Consider the following 18,345-nt stretch of genomic DNA (forward strand, 5'->3'; position numbering starts at 1 on the left):
CTATTTCAGTTGGATCTGTTGTAATGTCCCCCATCTCTTTTCTTATTTGAGTTATTCCCATTCTCTCCTGTTTTTCTTTTGTCAGTTTTGGCTAGTGGTTTGTCGATCTTCTTAATCCTTTCAAAGAACCAACTTTTGGTTTTGTGGATCCTTTCTATTTTCTATTCTCTATTTCATTCATTTCTGCTCTAATCTTTATTATTTCCTTTCTTCTGGTGGCTGTGGGCTTCTTTTGCTGTTCTTTTTCTATTTGTTCAAGTTGTGTAACTAATGTGTTGATTTTGTACCTTTCTTCTTTTTTGATGTGTGCACCTAGTGCTACAAATTGACCTCTAAGGACAGCTTTTGCTGTTTCCCAAGTGTTTTGGTATAATGTGTTTGTATTCTTATTTGATTCTAGGAACTTTTTGATTCTATCTTTGATTTCTTCTATTACCCAGTAGTTTTTAAGCAGGGTGTTGTTCAGTTTCCATGTAATTGATTTTTTTTTTTCCTTACTCTTTCTGTTGTTAATTTCTACTTTGATGGCATTGTGGTAAGAGAAAATACTTTGTGTTATCTCAATGTTTTGGATTTTGTTGAGGGTTTCTCTGAGGACTAAGATGTGGTCTATTCTGGAGAATTTTCCATGTGCATTGGAAACGAATGTGTACTTTGCAGCAGTTGGGTGGAGTATTCTACATATGCCTATGAGGTCAAATCGGCTGATTGTGCTCTTTAGCTCTTCTGTATCTTTGTTGAGTTTCTTTCTAGATGTTCTTTCTGTCCTTTACCAAGAGTGGTGTGTTGAAGTCTCCTACTATTATTGTGGAACTGTCAGTTTCTCTTTTCAGTGCTGTTAGAGTTTGTTTTATGTATTTTGGACCCTTGTCATTGGGTGCGTAGATGTTTATTACAGTTAAGTCTTCATGATGGATCATCCATTTAATCATTATATTGTGCCCTTCTTTGTCTTTTATGGAGGATTTTGTTTTAAAGTCTGTCTTATCTGAGATTAGTATTGCCACTCCTGCTCTTTTTTTGTAGTTATTTGCTTGAGATATGTTTTCCCATCCTTTGATTTTTAATAAATTTCTGTCTTTGTTTCTAAGGTGTGTCTCTTGTAGAGAGCATATTGATGGATCCTGTTTTCCTATCCATTCTGTCACTCTACATCTCTTTATGGGTGCATTTAGGCCATTTACATTCAGTGTAATTATTGATAGGTGTGAGTTTATTGTTGTCATTTTGTAGTGCTTTTTTTGTGGTGCTAATATTTTCTGTTTCTCTTACTCTTCTGTGCTGAATTCCTTTTGTTTGTGGGTTTCTTTTGTTTTTGCAGATTTTGCTTTTATTGAGATTTTATGTTTTTCTTCTTTATTTTGATCAGTAGGTTTGTTACTTTTCTTTGTGGTTACCTTGAAATTTACTCTTATTTTCCTAGGTTTGAACCAGTCTATTATGACTTGGTATTGCTTTGCCTCCTTCTCCATTAGTAAGTTCTATACCTATACTGTTTATTCCCTCTTTTATTGTTCTGACATTGTTATCATTTACAGATTAACCTCTCTGGTTTCCTGTTGGAATTCTTTTGGTTTTGGATAGTGCTCGAGAGTTCATTTCCTAGGTTGGTATCTGGCTGGTACAATCTTGCCTCCTAGATTCAGGCTGTGGTCTGACGTTGTTTGTTCTCAGACCAAAGGACTCCCTTTAATAATCCTTGTAAGTTTGGTTTGGTTTTTACATAGTTCCTTAATTTCTGTTTATCTGGAAATGTCCCAATTTCACCACTGTATTTGAACAAAAGTTTTGCAGGATATATTATTCTTGGTTGGCAATTTTTTTTTTCTTTCAAGGTTTTATATATGTCATCCCATTGCCTTCTTGCCTGCATGGTTTCTGCCAAATAATCAAAGCTTAGCCTTCTTGTTTCTCCTCTACATGTGACTTTTTGTTTTTCTCTAGCTGCTTGCAGGATTTTTTCTTTGTCTTTGGTTTTAGCGAGTGTGATCATGATATACCTTGGTGTTTTTCTTTTGGGGTCTATCCTATATGCGGTTTGTTGAGCTTCTTAGATGATATGAGGGAAGTTTTCTGTCAGCAATTCTTCAATGATCTTTTCTGTGTTTTCCATTTTCTCTCTCTGTTCTGAAAGTCCAATCACTTGCACATTTTTGCTTTTGACTGTATTCCACATAATTCTCAGGGTTTCTTCATTTTTCTTTGTTCTTTTTTCTGATTTTTCCTCAAATAGAGTTGTATCCAACTGTTTGTCTTCAATTTCACTGATTCTATCTTCCATTGTTTCAAACCTGCTCCTCAGCCCTTCTATGACACTTTCTATTTCTGAAATCTTGTTGTTTATCTTTTGGATTTCTAATTGTTTTTGTATGATATCTAGTTGTGAGTTTATTTTGGCATTTTGTTCTGGTATTGCTTTCCTGAATTGTTCCTTTTTTTGGTCTGTATTTTCCATGAATTTGCCTGCCTTTTCCAAAAATTTTTCAATTTTTTTTCCTCATTTTTGTCTGCTTTTTTGCTTCAACTTTTGAATTGCTGTGAATAGTAGAGATTTCAATTCCCTGTCAGGTAGTTCTAGTGCCTTTCCTTCTACCAGAAAGTCACCTTGTGTTTTATTTTGGACGCCTACTGCCTTTTTATATGTTTTGATAGTCTGCTGTCTTCGGGACATTCAGGAGTTTATTTTGTTTGTTCTTGATTGTAGCTTTGTTCGTTTCATCCTGCTTTTTTGTTTTGGTTATGTCTGAGCAGGCAGTCTGTGCATTCTTTGTTCTTTGCTTGTCTGTAGTCACAATACTTTTCACCTCTTTGTCCAATGGCCAGGGCCAGTCTATCAGCTATGGTGCACCAGGGCAGGTCCAGCTGAAGAGGAGGGGCTGGGATGGGTTGTTTGTGGCACATACTAGGGCCAACAGGGTGGGCCAGGAATCAGTGCTGGGCAGGTTCCAGTAGACCACGTCTGTGCTACTCGGGGATGTGATGTTCAGTGCGTGGTGCAGGTAGGCAGGAAAGAGGGGGGAGATTGTGATGTGTGGAGCTAATAGGGTTATGAGGAAGAGGCGAGAGAGGAAAGAGAAACAGGAGCTAGAAAGAAACGAGCAAAGAAATAAAGAAAAAAAAAGAGTGGTAAGGCAGCCTGTCACTGAAACAGAGAGAAAAGAAATCAAGAAACAAAGAAAAGCAAAAAAAAAAAAAAAAGGTAAAAGGGAGGAAAAAAAACTAGATAAAAATTTGGAGGGAAAAAAAAAGCCCCCAGGAGTCCCGGAGTCCCACGGGTGGGGCTTCTAAGATCAGGGAGGTGGCTTCCAGGCTTCCTGTTATAGCCTGGTTAGAGGTGTTATAGATGTCGCATAGCACCAGGTATTCAGGAGACAAGAAAAGAAGATAAGTGTAGAGAGACGAAAACCAAGAAATGAGGAAAGACAGAAAGAGAAAAAGAGAAAGAAAGAAAGAAGGAAAAATAGAAATGTCCCAGGGATCCCACTTACACAGCTGCTCAGATTGCACAGATTGGGGGAGTGGCTCCTAAGCAGTGCAGCCCAACTAGAAGGGGCTCCCAAGCTGCAAAAAGAAAACAAACAAACAAAACAAAGCAAACCAAAACAAGGCCAAAAAAAAAAAAAAAAAAAACTCCAGAGAGGCCACCAGCATGGTGTCGCGGGCTGGGGGAGTGGTTCCCCAGTCAAGTGTGGCTTCACAGCCTTTCAGGAAGAAGCAAAGATGGCACACTAAGTCAGGTGTTCCAGAGAAAGGAGGAGGAGGTGGTAGGAGGCACAGAAGAAACCAAAAGAGACAGAAGGAGCCAACACCAGATCAGGAGCCCAGCCAGTGCCGGCAGGTCAAATTCAAGCAGCCTGAGGCCAAAGCAGTTGCCTCCCAGCCAAGAGACTGCAGCTGGTGGAAAACAGAGGAGGCCAAAGAGGGGAGGATGGAGGAGGGATCAGGAAAGGGGTATATCGTTCATTACCCGGTACTCTGTCTTTTGCTGGGAACTCAGTGAATCTGCTTTCCTGTACTGTCCACCAATCTCCGACATGGGTGGAGCAAATCCAAGTGGCACGGTCGCTGAACTTCCCCTGGCCGGCGGAACCAGTGCAGCCAGCCAGCAAGCTCAGACGTAGAGCAGCGAGGAGAGAATGGGGGGTGGGAAAGCGTGTATTGCTGGTTACCGGGTGCTCTGTCTCCTGCTGGGAGTTCTGCAAAGCTGCTTTCCCATGCTCCCTGTCTGCCAATCCCCGACTGGAGTCCAAGATGGTAGATTCAAGCTGCATTAGCTGATGGGGCCTTCAGCACGCACCTCTCCTCACTCTCTGTCCTCTGTCAGTTTCTTATTCCATTTGGTGCTTGGCTGAGTTCTTTATCTCTTCATTTGACACTTCAGGTTCCAGGAATGATGTTTGTCTCTGTTGTACTTAGTTTTTTGGGTCTTTGCTGTGGAGGGACAGTGTGATGCTTCTGCCTATGGCGCCATGCTGGCCAGAAGTCCCTGCATCTTTTAATTTCTTGACTGCTGCTTCCATGGCGTTGATTTTGGTTGCAAGTCAAATGAAATCCTTGACAGCTTAAATCTTTTCTCTGTTTATTGTGATGCAGCTTATTGGTGCAGTCGTCAGGGTTTTTGTTTTCTTTTTGTTGAGGTGTAATTATACTGAAGGCTGTAGTCTTTGATCTTCATCAGTAAGTGCCCCAAGTCCTCTTCACTTTCAGCATGCAAGGTTGTGTCATCTGCATAACGCAGGTTATTAGTCTTCCTCCAATCCTGATGCCCCATTTTTCTTCATATAATTCAGCTTCTTGGATTATTTGCTCAGCATACAAATTGAATAAATATGGTGCAAATACACAACCCTGACACACATCTTTCCTGCCTTTAAATCATGCAGTATTCCCTTGTTCTATTCGAACTGCCTCTTGATCTATGTACAGTTTCCTCATGAGTACAATTAGATGTTCTAGAATTCCTATTCTTTGCAATGTTATCCATAGTTTGTTATTATCCACACAGCTGAATGCCTTTGCATAGTTAATAAAACACAAGGTCCTCTGTATTAAACACTTTAAAGTTCTCCTCATTTTGGTCCAGAAATTTTATTGCTAGGAATTTATCTCAAAGAAGTAATCAGAATGTGATGAAGATTTTCCAACAACAATATTTAGTGTTATTTATAATATTGAAAAATTAGAAATAACCTAAGTGTCGAATACTAAGGAAATGGTCACATATATTGTGATATATCCATGCCACAGAAAATTTTGCAGGCATTAAAATATGTCTTCAAGGGCCACATAAACCAGAGACTACAACAGCCTGAGACCAGAAGAACTAGATGGTGCCCAGCTACAAACGCCGACTTCCCTGACAGGGAACACAACAGAGAACCCCTGAGGGAGTAGGAAAGCAGTGGGATGCAGACCCCAAATTCTTGTGAAAAGACGACTTAATGGTCTGACTGAGACTAGAAGGACCCCAGTGGTCATGGCCCCCAGACCTTCTGTTAGTCCAGGACAGGAACCATTCCCAAAGCCAACTCTTCAGACAGGGATAGGACTGGACAATGGGATAGAAAAAGATGCTGGTGAAGAATGAGCTTCTTGGATCAAGTAGACACTTGAGACTAGGTTGGCATCTCCTGCCTGGAGGGGAGATGAGAGTGTAGAGGGGGTTAGGACCTGGCGGAATGGACACTAAAAGAGAGAGTGGAGGGAGGGAGCGGGCTGTCTCATTAGGGGGAGAGCAATTGGGAGTATGTAGCAAGGTGTATATAAATTTTTGTACGAGAGACTGACTTGATTTGTAAACTTTCACTTAAAACACAACAAAAATTTTTAAAAAATGCATCTTCAAAGACTAATGACATGGATGTTCAGTTAGATACAAAATGCATATTCAATATGATCCTAATTTTGTAAATTTTGTAAAACATATATATGCCCACATGTTAACAGCACTTATACTTCATGTCACAGGTATCAGTGATTTTTTTCATATCCATTTTTCTTTCTTTTTAAAGTTTTCTACAATGAACATGTATTGTTTTTATAATCTGAAAAAAATATTTAGGAATATTTGAAGAATAGTTATGGGCTGGGTAGATAGATGATAGTTTCAGGGGTGAACTAGCAACTGAAGCTCCTCAATAACAGTTTCCCAGCGAGGCCAGAGGGAGTTCCTGTCAATGGGAATGTCGAGGTCTGCAAGGGGTGGGAGGGTGAGCAAGAGGGCTGCTAAATGTGAGAATCGATGGGAAGAAAAGGGAAAACAGCATTTACTGAGAGGCCAGTTTCTCTGCTCCAACTCTGAGATTTAGAGTCAAAATAACTCTCACAAGGACCTAACACTGAACTGGAACTGGAGCTGGGATCTGAACCCAAGTCTTTCTGCCTCTTAAGTTTGAAACAGTCTTTTCCCTGTGCAGGAGCCAGGTCTATTGTAGTGACTGTATGTCCAGCCTGCATGTCTTCTCGGGATCGAGAAGCAGGTAGGAAAGTCTCACAATTTGTTACAGAGAGTTTTCTCCTGACAGACTTGTGAAGCCTTGGGATGAAGACCTCTCAGGGATAGGAGTTGTCGGGGAGTGGCTGGAACACAGCTGGATTCTGAGACTCCCTGGTCCTCTGGTCACCCTGCATCCCCTGGCCACCTGTTACGTGGATCAAAACTCCAGCTAATGGACTCCATTTTTAAGCCTGCAGAACAGAGCCCCAGCCTATCCCTGAAGCATGACATTACGCCCAGAGGCAAATCACCACCCAAGCATATAATACCCTGTATCCTCCCTTCACTTTTGTGGCCTTATTCATCCGCAGTTGTTTTGCTAAGGTGTCAAAGAACATATAACCCTCCTTCCTTTCAAAGATGACGATACTGAGAGGCAGGGGGTAATCTGGGGATACCATCAAGAGCTCCAGACACCAAACCTGGAACAGTGATACGTCTGCCTCTCCCTAAGATTTTGTACTCTGGAGGGTTACTTGAGTGAGTTAGTTCTTATTTTGATATGGAGCCTTCGATAGGTACCAGAAAAGAAAAACAATCCAAAAAAGTAATAGTTCTTAGAACTTTTTGAGCACCAAGTCATTCCTTGACTGTGCCTACGCTCTGGCCTTCCCTCCCTCACTGGGTCTCCACGTATGCACACACACGCACACACATTCACACACACGTACACATACATGCACACACATGCACACATGCACACACGTGCACAAACACTTGCACATGTGCACACACACACACTTTTTTGGAGGGCTGTGAGCAACAACAAATTTGAACGGTTCCTGGCTCTCACCCATAAAGCATAGAAACACAGTTGTGTGTTCAAGAAAGTCTTGGCCAAATGTGGCAAATGAATGTCCTCAGGGGACAGAATCCACCGGGAGCATCTCCTGTTGACTCAAAAGAGATAGTTTCACAACCTGAGTTTGCAGACTCCAGGCCATCAAGGGACTTAGCTCTGCAGATACAGAGTCAGGAAACAAAATTTTCTCCCATCTGAGAGCTGTGTCGCGAGGAGGCTAGAGGTAGCAGCACTTTTCTTGTTCCCTGATTTCCAGGAATTTTAAATAGTCTTTGCTTTTCTTCAGGTAAGCTGCATTTCCAAATCGTCCCCCACCTAAAACATTCTCTGAGAAAAATGCAGTCTTTGGCCATCAGTATACATTTATAAGCATTAAAAATGCCACATTTGGCCACTTCATCCAAGCACAGGTTCATGTCTAAGACAAGAAACCCTTCATTGTCATCCTCTGACACACCTTCTTCAGAGGATCTAAATAACCCCCAGAACAGCCCTAATAGCCCACTACAGGACCCTGGCTGTGATTTTGGGTAGCTCACTTGACATCTCTGTCATTTTCTTGCTCTATAAAATGAGGGTATGATCACCAAGATGCCTCCAGTTTTAAATTGCAGGATTCAACCAACTGTGAATTAATCTAGACCAAGTGTTGGCAAACTATAACTTCAGGGTCAACTCAGACTACAGCCTGTGTTTGTAAACTAAGTTGTATTAGAACACAGCCAACCTATTTGTTTACAGATTGTCTGCAGCTGCTTTTATGCTACAACGGCAGAGTTGAGTAGTTTCAACAGAGACTGTGTGGCTCACAAAGCCAGAATTATTTACCAATCTTTTACAGAAAAAGTTTTCTGACTCCTGGTCTGACCATTAGCAACAGAGGTAGCTTGAATTAGCCAATGAGACCAGCATTCTGCAGGGAGCACTCAGCAGTACAGTCACAGGCCAGGAACCTATTTATATTTCCAGCCTGTGCCACCTCTGGGGATCACACAGCAGGTAGCCAACTTATGGAATGTGTTAAGTAGAACTTCTCTGTCATTGTCCTAAAACTGCTGTTTGGCAGACCTACTTGTCTCTTCCCTCTCCGTTCCCATCACTGTCCCCTCATCACATCCCTGTTTACCCTTGCTCTTTCCAGACTTCACTGTTACTTTTTTAAAAGTCTATCCTCAAACAGAAGCCTCTCCCTCCTCTTGAGGGTTTTAATTGCTCCTCTCTGGACCATGTCCAGGTTGATTATGGCCCTCCTCAGGAGCCTGTGACCAGATCATATGGTTTCAGGAGCCATCTCTGGTTTCGAGCAAGGAGAACAGTTCTGGAAGTGGGGCTGGGTTGGAATCCTGACTCTGCATCTACTTGCTGTGTGATCTTTCTCTAGTAACAGCCATTTGGCACCTCTGTTACCTCTAAGGTGGATGTGTGTAGTGGGTCAATGAACTGATGAGACGTGGCACTCAACACAGTCCCTGCATTAATGCACACTCAAGGAGTATATTTCGCTGATGGTTCTCTGTGTGTGGACACCTGTCTTCAGAGCAGTGTGCTGTGATTTCAAACATATATATATAGATATATGGGTGTGTGCTGTTGTTGTTAGCTGCCATCGTCAAGTCAGTCCCTGACTCATGGGGACCCCACGTACACTGGAAGGAAACACTGCCTGGTCCAGATCTGTTGGGGGTCAACTGTTGTGATCCATAGGGTTTGCAATGGCTGACTTCTGGAAATAGATTGTCAGGCCTTTCTTTCTTGTCCATCTTAGTCTGGAAGCTCTGCTGAAACCTGTTTAACACCATAGCAACAAGCAAGCCTCCACTGATAGATGGGTGGTGGCTGCGCACGAGGTGCTGGGAATAGAACATAGATCTCCTCCGTGGAAAGTGAAAATTCTGCCACTGGGCCCCCGTGCCTTACATACACATACACAGGCACATGTATGTATACACACACATGTATATTTGTATTTCTACTTCTATTTCTATTTATTTCTATTCATACTCACATTGCCTCATACACATACATTTACATGTATGTTTATTTGTGTATAAAAAAACCAAACCCAGTACCGTCAAGTCGATTCCAACTCATAGCGACCCTATAGGACAGGGTAGAACTGCCCCATAGAGTTTCCAAGGAGCACCTGGCAGATTCGAACTGCCAACCCTTTGTTTAGCCGCCATAACACTTAACCAGTATGCCACCAGGGTTTCCTATTTGTATATATTTATATAATATATTTAAAACTAGCAAAATGTATCTTGTTTCCCAATGGCACTCAGGCTCCTTGGGGGGATTCAGTCTTACCCATCTTTCTGTACACCCAGAAGCTAGACTGGCAGGTGACATATCAGAATGCCTGGTGGAAGGGACCCTAAAGGCCACCATGCATCTCAGAAAAACAAGGCCCATTAGAACTTAAACCTATGAATAAGGACTTATAATTGCTCAATATATACTTGCAAATTCCTGTTAAATTGAAAGACTCTCAGAAGTCTTGTTGAAAAGTTACTTAGCAAACATTTATTGAACACCTAATATGAGCCAAAACGCTTTAAGTAGGACGTGTCCTCTGCACCCCTAAGTACTGGTTCACAGGTCATTAGCTGTTTGACATTGCATCTGTGAGAGCAAGGGTTAAAGATGAGCGTAACCCTGGAGTATCCCCAGCCATTGTCACCTGGAGATACCTTACCTCTGTAATGTTAATAAAAGCTCATCCAGGAGAAAACAAGTTGCCATTCACAAGCATCTAATTTATCCTGCAATGTTTAGAAAATACAGGATACCCCAACACCTTCCGGGGCCCTAGCTCAGCACCTAGCATGCTGTGAATAAGGTTGGGCTGGTCCCCACCCCCCCAGACTGTGTGACCTGAGAGGAGCTTGTGCACAGCTCACCTGCCCTTTCCAACTGTCCACGCCGATGCTGGAGCAAGCAACCCTGGGGTTTGTGTTCACAGGAAAGAATAGATACTGCTGTAAGAGGCCTGTGTACCTAATCTCAGAATCAACCATCTCAAACACAGATGGTGGAGGGAATACCATGTGAGAGCTGAGAGGAGCCCAAAATGTCCCTCTGCCTCAACCCATGTTTGCCATGAATTACGCTGAGTGTTTTAAAAGACACAAAAGTTCCTGAAGGCCTCTTCTTGCAGCTCCCATTACCCCGAGCACACCCCTATCTCAATTAGGGATCACGCATTAATGACAGAGACAAGTCCTTGGGAAGATTAAAGGCCTTGTATAATTAAAAAGATAAGAGCAGGCCTGGGAGAAGGAAATTGGGATTCAATTAACACGAGCACTCTCCCCCCAGCTGCTCCCCCGCTATCAAATGTTCCACTCAGAAGTGCCCTCTCTACTTGCCAGAGAGTGAAAGCCTCAAGGGTTCTTATTTATGGCCTGTTTGGAGTTGGACCTGGGGCCTGACTGGGCTGGGGAGTTTGTTGACTTAGAGTTCAAGAGGGGAGGGAAGAAGCAACACAAACCTGCAGGAGGAGGCAGCACGGTGCTTTTGACTCCTTTTCTTTCCCTGTCTCAGGCCCTCTGATCTTCTTGACAGGGGAAGAAAAATACTCAATAGAAGGTCTATTTCCTTCCTCCCTCAGCCTGAGGCTGACACAACAGGCTAAGGGTCACTGCTGAGAAAGCTCTGTGCAGTTATTTGTGTTGGGAAACCACACCACTTCCCCCTTTCCGTCTTTCTCAGGTTTCTGTGGAGGCAAAAGGAAGATAAGGTTGGAGAGGCAGCTGCTCAAATGGCCTGTGGGACTGGATGTGTGGGGTGCCCCAGCCCTAGGGGAACCCTACCTGTGGTGATCTTCCATCAGAAGAGCTGGGAAGGGAGGGGAGACCAGAGTTCACTCCTGTCTGTGGTAGAAGTTGTGGCACATAGGTCAGGGATGGACAGCGTGGTAGGCTCCAGACAAATGGCAGAAGCTGACAACAGGTCTGGAAGATTTGGCCCTAAGTTTCTTTAACTTGCAGCCCTTTTACTTTGCAGCTAACTAGTGGCAGCGCTGTCAGTTTGCAGTGCTGTGGTTGCTTTCGTGTTGCTGTGATGCTGGAAGCTAGGCCACTGGTGTTTCAAATACCACCAGAGTCACCTATGATGGACAGGTTTCAGCAAAGCTTCCAGACTAAGGCAGATAAGGAAGAAAGGCATGGAGGTCTACTTCTGAAAATTGTTGTTGTTAGTTCCTGTCGAGTCCAGTTGATTCTGACTCGTGATGATCCCATTTGTGCACAGTAGAACTGCTTCATGTGGTTTTTAAGGCTGTGATCTTTCAGAAGCAGATCTCCAGGACTGTCTTCCGAGGCACCTCTGGGTGGGTTCAAGCTGCCAACATTTTGACTAATATTTGAGCACTTAACCGTATGCTCCATCCAGGGACTTCTCTTCCAAAGATCAGCCAATGAAAACCTTATGGCTCGCAATAGAACATTGTCCAGCTTGCTGGCTTTGGACACATCAGCAGAAGGAATCAATCGCTAGAGGAGGACATTATGTTTGGTGAAGCAGAGGGCCAGTGAGAGCATGGGAGACCCTTGGTGAGATACACTGGCACAATATTTTCAGTAATGGACTCCAACATGCTGGTGACTGTGAGGATGAAACAGGGCAAGATAACATATTTTGTTCCGTTGTAAATAAGGTGATCATGAGTCATAGTCAACCAGAAGGCAGCTAACAACAACTATGACAAGTGGTAGATGTGGACCTCAAGCCCAGAACCTTATGGAAATAGAAAGCTCAGGGCTGTTTAGATGTGCTGTGTTTTGAAAGGCTGCTTTTGCAAAAGGATGGTAAAGGCCATTCTGTCATAGCTTCTCCCAGTCTGTCTTTTCACAAGAACTCACAGAACTCTCCCTGAGAACACTCCCACTGGAACACAGCTCCCAGTCCAGCTGCAAGGCACATAAAAAAAAAAAAAAAAAACAACTGTGTGAGACCAGGCCAGTGAGGTCAGTGACTAAGGATGATCATCTTGGAGGAAACCAACCCAGGACTTCTGGGACCAAGAAGGCAGGAAACAGTACAACTTCTTGAAGGTGTGACAAGATTTGCAGATGAGGCAAAATAATCAGGATATTAGATCCTATTCCAAGCCCAGTTAACCATCTGGAAGCTTTATTCAAGGTTGTACATTAACTCCACTTAATATGCCACAGGTACTTCAAGCTCAATATGTTTAAAACCAAACTCCACATTTTACCACCCAGTATTGTCTCTACTTTCTGTGTTCCCTATTCCAGAAAATGACTCAGTTAGGAATCAGAAAAATGATTACCATTTCTTAGCCTTAGTTTTTCAATCCACAAAAATGGAGGGAACAATGTCAACTCTGTCTACCTTGCAGAGTTGACAGAGTCAAATAAAACCCCAGAAACAAACACATTTTGAAAAATGTAAAATACAAGGCAGATTTCCAGAGCTTTGTCCTTGTCTCCCTCTCCCTCACTCCCCACTCTGCTCACCTCCTTACTGACTCTCAAAGCAAGGGCTCCAACTCGGGTAAAATGAGGATGAGATGGCACTCTGTAAACTGCAAGGGGCTGTACCTCTGAAAGGGTTGGCAAACGAAGGCAGCCAGCATGTTTGGAAAACAGCTCCTGGGACCTCCCTTGGGTATAATGCACAGCCATTTTCGCAAAACCCTGCTAGAGGCTGAAACCAAATTTTTAGTATAGAAAGGGGGGTTGTCAATGATAGCAGGAATTTTCAGCCAGATGGGAGAGGAAAGCAGCTGTATAGCAGACCTGAGGGAGTGCTGTTTGGAGCAAGCAGGGATGTGGTCACAGAGCGAAGACCTTAGAGATCACCACCTAAATCCCTCATTTCCCAGAGGCACCATTTAAACTGGGAGAGCGTGTTGTAGGCAGCCTCCAAGATGACCCCCAAGGATCCTTACCTCCTGGAATCCATGCCCTTGTGCAGTCCCCTTCTAGGCTGAATACGGCTGACCTGTGAACCCAATAGGATATTGAGGAAATTACAGCGTTTGACTTCTGACGCTAGGTCATAAACACATTATGGTGTCTGCCTTGTGCTCTTGCGTCACTCAGTATGAGAGAAGCCAGCTGCCATATCATGAGGACACTCAAGCAGTCCTACGGAGTAACCCATATAGTAAGGAGCTAAGTCTTCCTACTAATAGACAGCAAGGACCTGAGGTCTCCTGCCAACAGCCATGTGAATGAAGCATCTTAGGAGCAGATCCTCGAGCCCGTCAGGCCTTCAGATGACTGCAGCTCCTGCCAATGTCTTGAGAGACTGTGAGCCAGAACCTCCCAGGTAAGCCACACCCAGATTCCTGACCCCAAAAATCATGAGATACTAAAAATTTAATATTTCGATTCACTAAGTTTTGGAGATATTTGTTACATAAAAATAGTTAACCAATATAGACAGCGTACATCATTACCAGTAATGTTTTATATTCTCCACTATGAATTCAGTCATCTTCTCATTTTATTCTTATATTTACTTATTCTTTCTGCCTTACAGGTTGAGAAACTGAGGCTTAGAGAGATTCAGTGGCCTTTCCAAGTTCACATTGTGCATGGTGGTACAGATGGGTGAAGAAGACAAGCATTCTGACATCTAGTATTTTCTCTTTACACAAAATCCAGCTGCTAAAATGACCCAGCTACATCATTGGCCATATCTAGGATCCTGTCTCTTTTGCAAGAAAGGCTTGTTGACTGCTCTAGACACATATGAGGGCAGTATCATAGGTGGACTAAGGCATTACCTTATTTTTGGCACAACCCGCCAAACTATCCTGAGTATTCCCAGCCATCACTCAATAAGCCTCAATTCAGTGCCTGCTGTATGACACATGTCAAAGGAACCACATCTACAGGATGTGTTTCCTGAAGGCTCAGTTCAATAGAAAGCCAGGGGGTGAAAAAAAAGAGAAAAGAAAAATAAAAAAGTTATAACATTTTAGCTTGAAATGTCACAGGGAGCCAAGGAAGTTGTCTGATGGATTGCCCTGTCATCTCTAAGCCAAAGGGAAAAAAAAAAAAATTCAGATCTATCAATTTGTTCCTGCCCTTTTAATCCAAAAAATATTTTACAGCATCAGAACACAAAGAAATTATTTTCTTACACACTGAGCTCTGTATGTGGATTGCTGAGCACGTAACCAGAAAGCAGCAAGAGAGAACTTTAAGTTGTTCAAATGCCTGCACATTTGATTGACCTACATTATATGAAATAATATACTATAACATATATAAGAGCATGCTTGGTTCCATATATTTCATTCAATCTTTTCTTCCACTAATTTACATAGCTCTATGCTAGACAATGAACATAAGGGATACCAGTACACAAGTATTCTAACCACCCAGGTGATACCCCTAGTCTGCAGCCACCAGGTAGAGGATATCTCTGGACCCACTCTTTTCTCTTGCTGGGTTCCTGATTGCCGTGGTTGGAAGACCTTTCATCTAGTGCTCCAGCCACTCCTTGGGCCACTCTCTAGGCTTCTACCATCTACCCCTTGGATTACTTAGCACTTAGGGTCAGGCCCTGTTGAGATATCGCTTTATTTGCCAATTAGCTTGAAAGAATCCCCTTTCGTGACAAGAAAAGATGTTGGCTACATGCAGTGTGTGCTTAGAAAGACAAGCACTTTAGAATGGCTTCACAGGCAAGGTTTTCCTAGTGAGGTGGGATTTGATGTATGTATTGACATATATTGACTTGTCTTCAAGCAAGCTCTGCCTTTTCTAACCCCTGGGTCTTTACTCACTGCTTTTACCTCCTCTAAGAAATCTTTCCTGATCTCCTCAATCAATATTATCTCTCCTTTCCCATCCATATTTTGTTCCTCTATCTCACTGGTGTGCTTTATATGTGAATTACCCATGTGAACATCTGCCTTTCCCACGAGATTGCCAGTCCCCATAGCACAATGATTGTATCTTATTTATCTCTGTCTCCCTACACAACGTCTAGCACAGGAAATAATAAATCTTTATTACAATGACTTGAATGTGGCAAAATGTAGAGGGTGGGCATTTCAGGGATTACTTGTGATATAGATAGAGTCAAAGAGGTCAGGAAGCACAAGGTATGATCAAGGGATGGTGAGGGGATTGGCTTGGCTAGTATAAGGTAAAAGAAGGGAGAGAAAAAATGGATCATGTAAGTTCTTAAAAAATTAAACATACATTTACCATATGCCCCAGAAATCCCTCTCCTAGATATCTAGCCAAAATAAATGAAACCGTATGTTCATACAAAAACTTGTACCTGAAGCTTCATGGAAGCCTTGCTCGTAATAGCCGAAACCTGGAAACAACTCAAGTGTCCACATCCATACAATGAAATACTACTCAGCAATAAAAAGGAACGCACTGTTAATATATGCAACAACATGGATGACTCTCAAAGGCATTGTGCTAAGTAAAAGAAAGTCAGACCTAAAAGACCACCTACTGTCTAATCCTATTTTTATGAAGTTCTAGAAAATGTAAATTGATAGTGAACAGAAAGTATATTAGCGGCTGCCTGGGACAACAGGTGGTGGGGGATGGATTGGAGGTGCAGGGAGTCACTGCAAAGCGGTACAAGTGAACTTTGTTAATTAATGGAAATGTCCTAAAATTTGATTGTGGTTGTGGTTGCACAGATACATTCATATCCCAAAACTCATCAAACCATACACTTAAAACATATGTATTTTATTGTGTGAAATTATATATACTTCAAGAAAGCTGGAACAAAGTTGACCAGATTATGGAAGACTTTGGGTATAACTTCAGGCGTTTGTACTTTCTATAAGTGGCTATGGAAGTGCTGAAACATTTGAGGAAGGAAGAAATAGATAGTATTGGACGTAGAAATTTTAATTAGTGAGTTATGGAATGGAAGAAACAAGGTTATGGCCTGAGTGAGGGTGGTAACCAAGAAAGCAGAAATGATTACAAGGATGTGAGAGACAAGGCAACAGCAGAATCACAGGCTCTGATTAATGACCATCTTAGTCATCAAGTGCTGCTATAACAGAAATACCACAAGTGGATGGCTTTAACAAAGAGATATTTATTTCCTCACAATAAAGTTGTCTGGAAGTCCAAATTCATGGTGTCAGCTCCAGGAGAAGGTTTTCTCTCTCTGTTGGCTCTGGAGGATGGTCTTTGTCCTCAATCTTCCCCAGGGCAAGGAGATTCTCTGCACAGGAACCCCAGGTCCAAAGGACTCACTTTTCTCCTGGTGCTTCTTACTTGGTGGTATGAGGTCCCCAACTCTCTGCTTGCTTCCCTTTCCTTTTATCTCTTGTAAGATAAAACTTGGTACAGGCCGTATCCCAGGAAAACTCCCTTTACATTAGATCAGGGATATTACCTGAGCAAGGGTGTTATATATCCTACCCTAATCCTCTTTAACCACAGGCATAACACACAGGAACATTGCAAAATGAAGGATAACCATGCAATACTGGGAATCATGGCCCAACCAAGTTTACACATATTTTTGGAGGACAGAATTCAATCCATGAGATGACTAAAGGGATGAATGTTTAACTTGTACATCTAGCTTGGTAACCTTGGGGAGAAATATTGGTGCTGGTTGGAGTCAAAACCAGGGTATGGGCTGAGGTTAGCTTGAGAAAGTGGGTGAAACCAAGGGGCTAAATTTACCATGGAAACAACTATAAACTTGACCAAGATTAGATGTCAAGAGAATTCCACAAGATATCCCAAATCTTACGGGGTCAAGGGGCAATGACAGAAGCATTAGCAATGAGAGAGGCATGAGACCCAGGGTAGGAATGGATGCTTGTGGACATTTGCTACTTTCATATGGGCTTTTCCCCAAGGAAACCTCTTCGTTTGTCTTTCATGTGAATTGTATAAGAAGGAGCTATAGAATTGGAGAGATGGCTTAGGCCTGGGTGCCAGGGAGCATTATGCCACCAGAATGGGAGCTGTTCAAGGGCTGAGGAGGTGGAGGGTGAATGTAGGAAGGGGTCTTTGAGATCACCCAGTTCTACCTATCCCACAGCATCAGAAGTTCCGCTGTGTCCTCAAGACAACTCATTGTGAATATTCTTCCAGAATATCCTTCCAGAATATTCAACTGAAAGTCTATTATTTTGTGAAGAGTTGGCTTCATTGCTGGACAGCTGTCAATATCGATGATGATGGTGGTGGTGATGCTAGACGCATGAAATGTAGAATGAAGAGAAGGCAATAGCTAGAACCTACTGAGTGGTTTCTTTGTGCTGGTCATTCTGCTAAACACTCTATCTACATTATTTTATTTAATTCTCAAAACAGTGCTATAAGGTAGGTACTATTATTATGTATCCTCATTTTACAAATGGTGAAACAAAGGTACAGAGAAATGAAGTAGCTGGCCCAGGCTCACAGGGCTAAGAAGTGGCAGAGTGGGGATTTGAACTCATGTCATCTAACTGCAGAGCCTGTTCTCTTAAAATCTTCACAGAACTAGACAGTACTGCTTGATAGTGATTCCAGATATGCCTGCCTGTAATTTCTAATTCAATTGTCTGTAAGGATCCAAGTCAGTAGATGGAAATTCTTTTTGCTGTCCTTTCAGCTGTTTTAAGGCAGCAGAAAGTATGTTTCCTCTGAATTTTCTCTTTTGTTGGTTAATTACTCCCTCAATTGTTTTATAAGATAAAATGTTTCCTGCTCTCTCACCATCTGGTCACCCTCTGTTGGATATGCCTGAGCTTATACTAATTATCTTAGAAGGTGAAACAAGAAATAAACACAACCCTTCAGGTGTGGTTCAACCAGCATAGAGGTAAAACTAAATGATGCTTTCCTATTTGGGGTGATGAATATGGCAGAAGACTAAACCTGGGAAAAAGTTCCTTTATAAGAGGTCAAGGAGGATACTGAGTCAGAAAAGTAGACAGAAAAACAATGAGTTGGTAAAGAGTCAGGGAGGCTAAAGGAAGGGAACACTTAAGTAAAAATTTAAAGCACCATGAAAACTAAGACAAGAAAGGGTTTCAAGAAGTTGGGGGTTAGTAAGCAATGTTAGATTTTGCAGACAG

This window comes from Loxodonta africana, chromosome 15 (assembly GCF_030014295.1).
Source record: "Loxodonta africana isolate mLoxAfr1 chromosome 15, mLoxAfr1.hap2, whole genome shotgun sequence".
NCBI classification, from domain to species: Eukaryota; Metazoa; Chordata; class Mammalia; order Proboscidea; family Elephantidae; genus Loxodonta; species Loxodonta africana.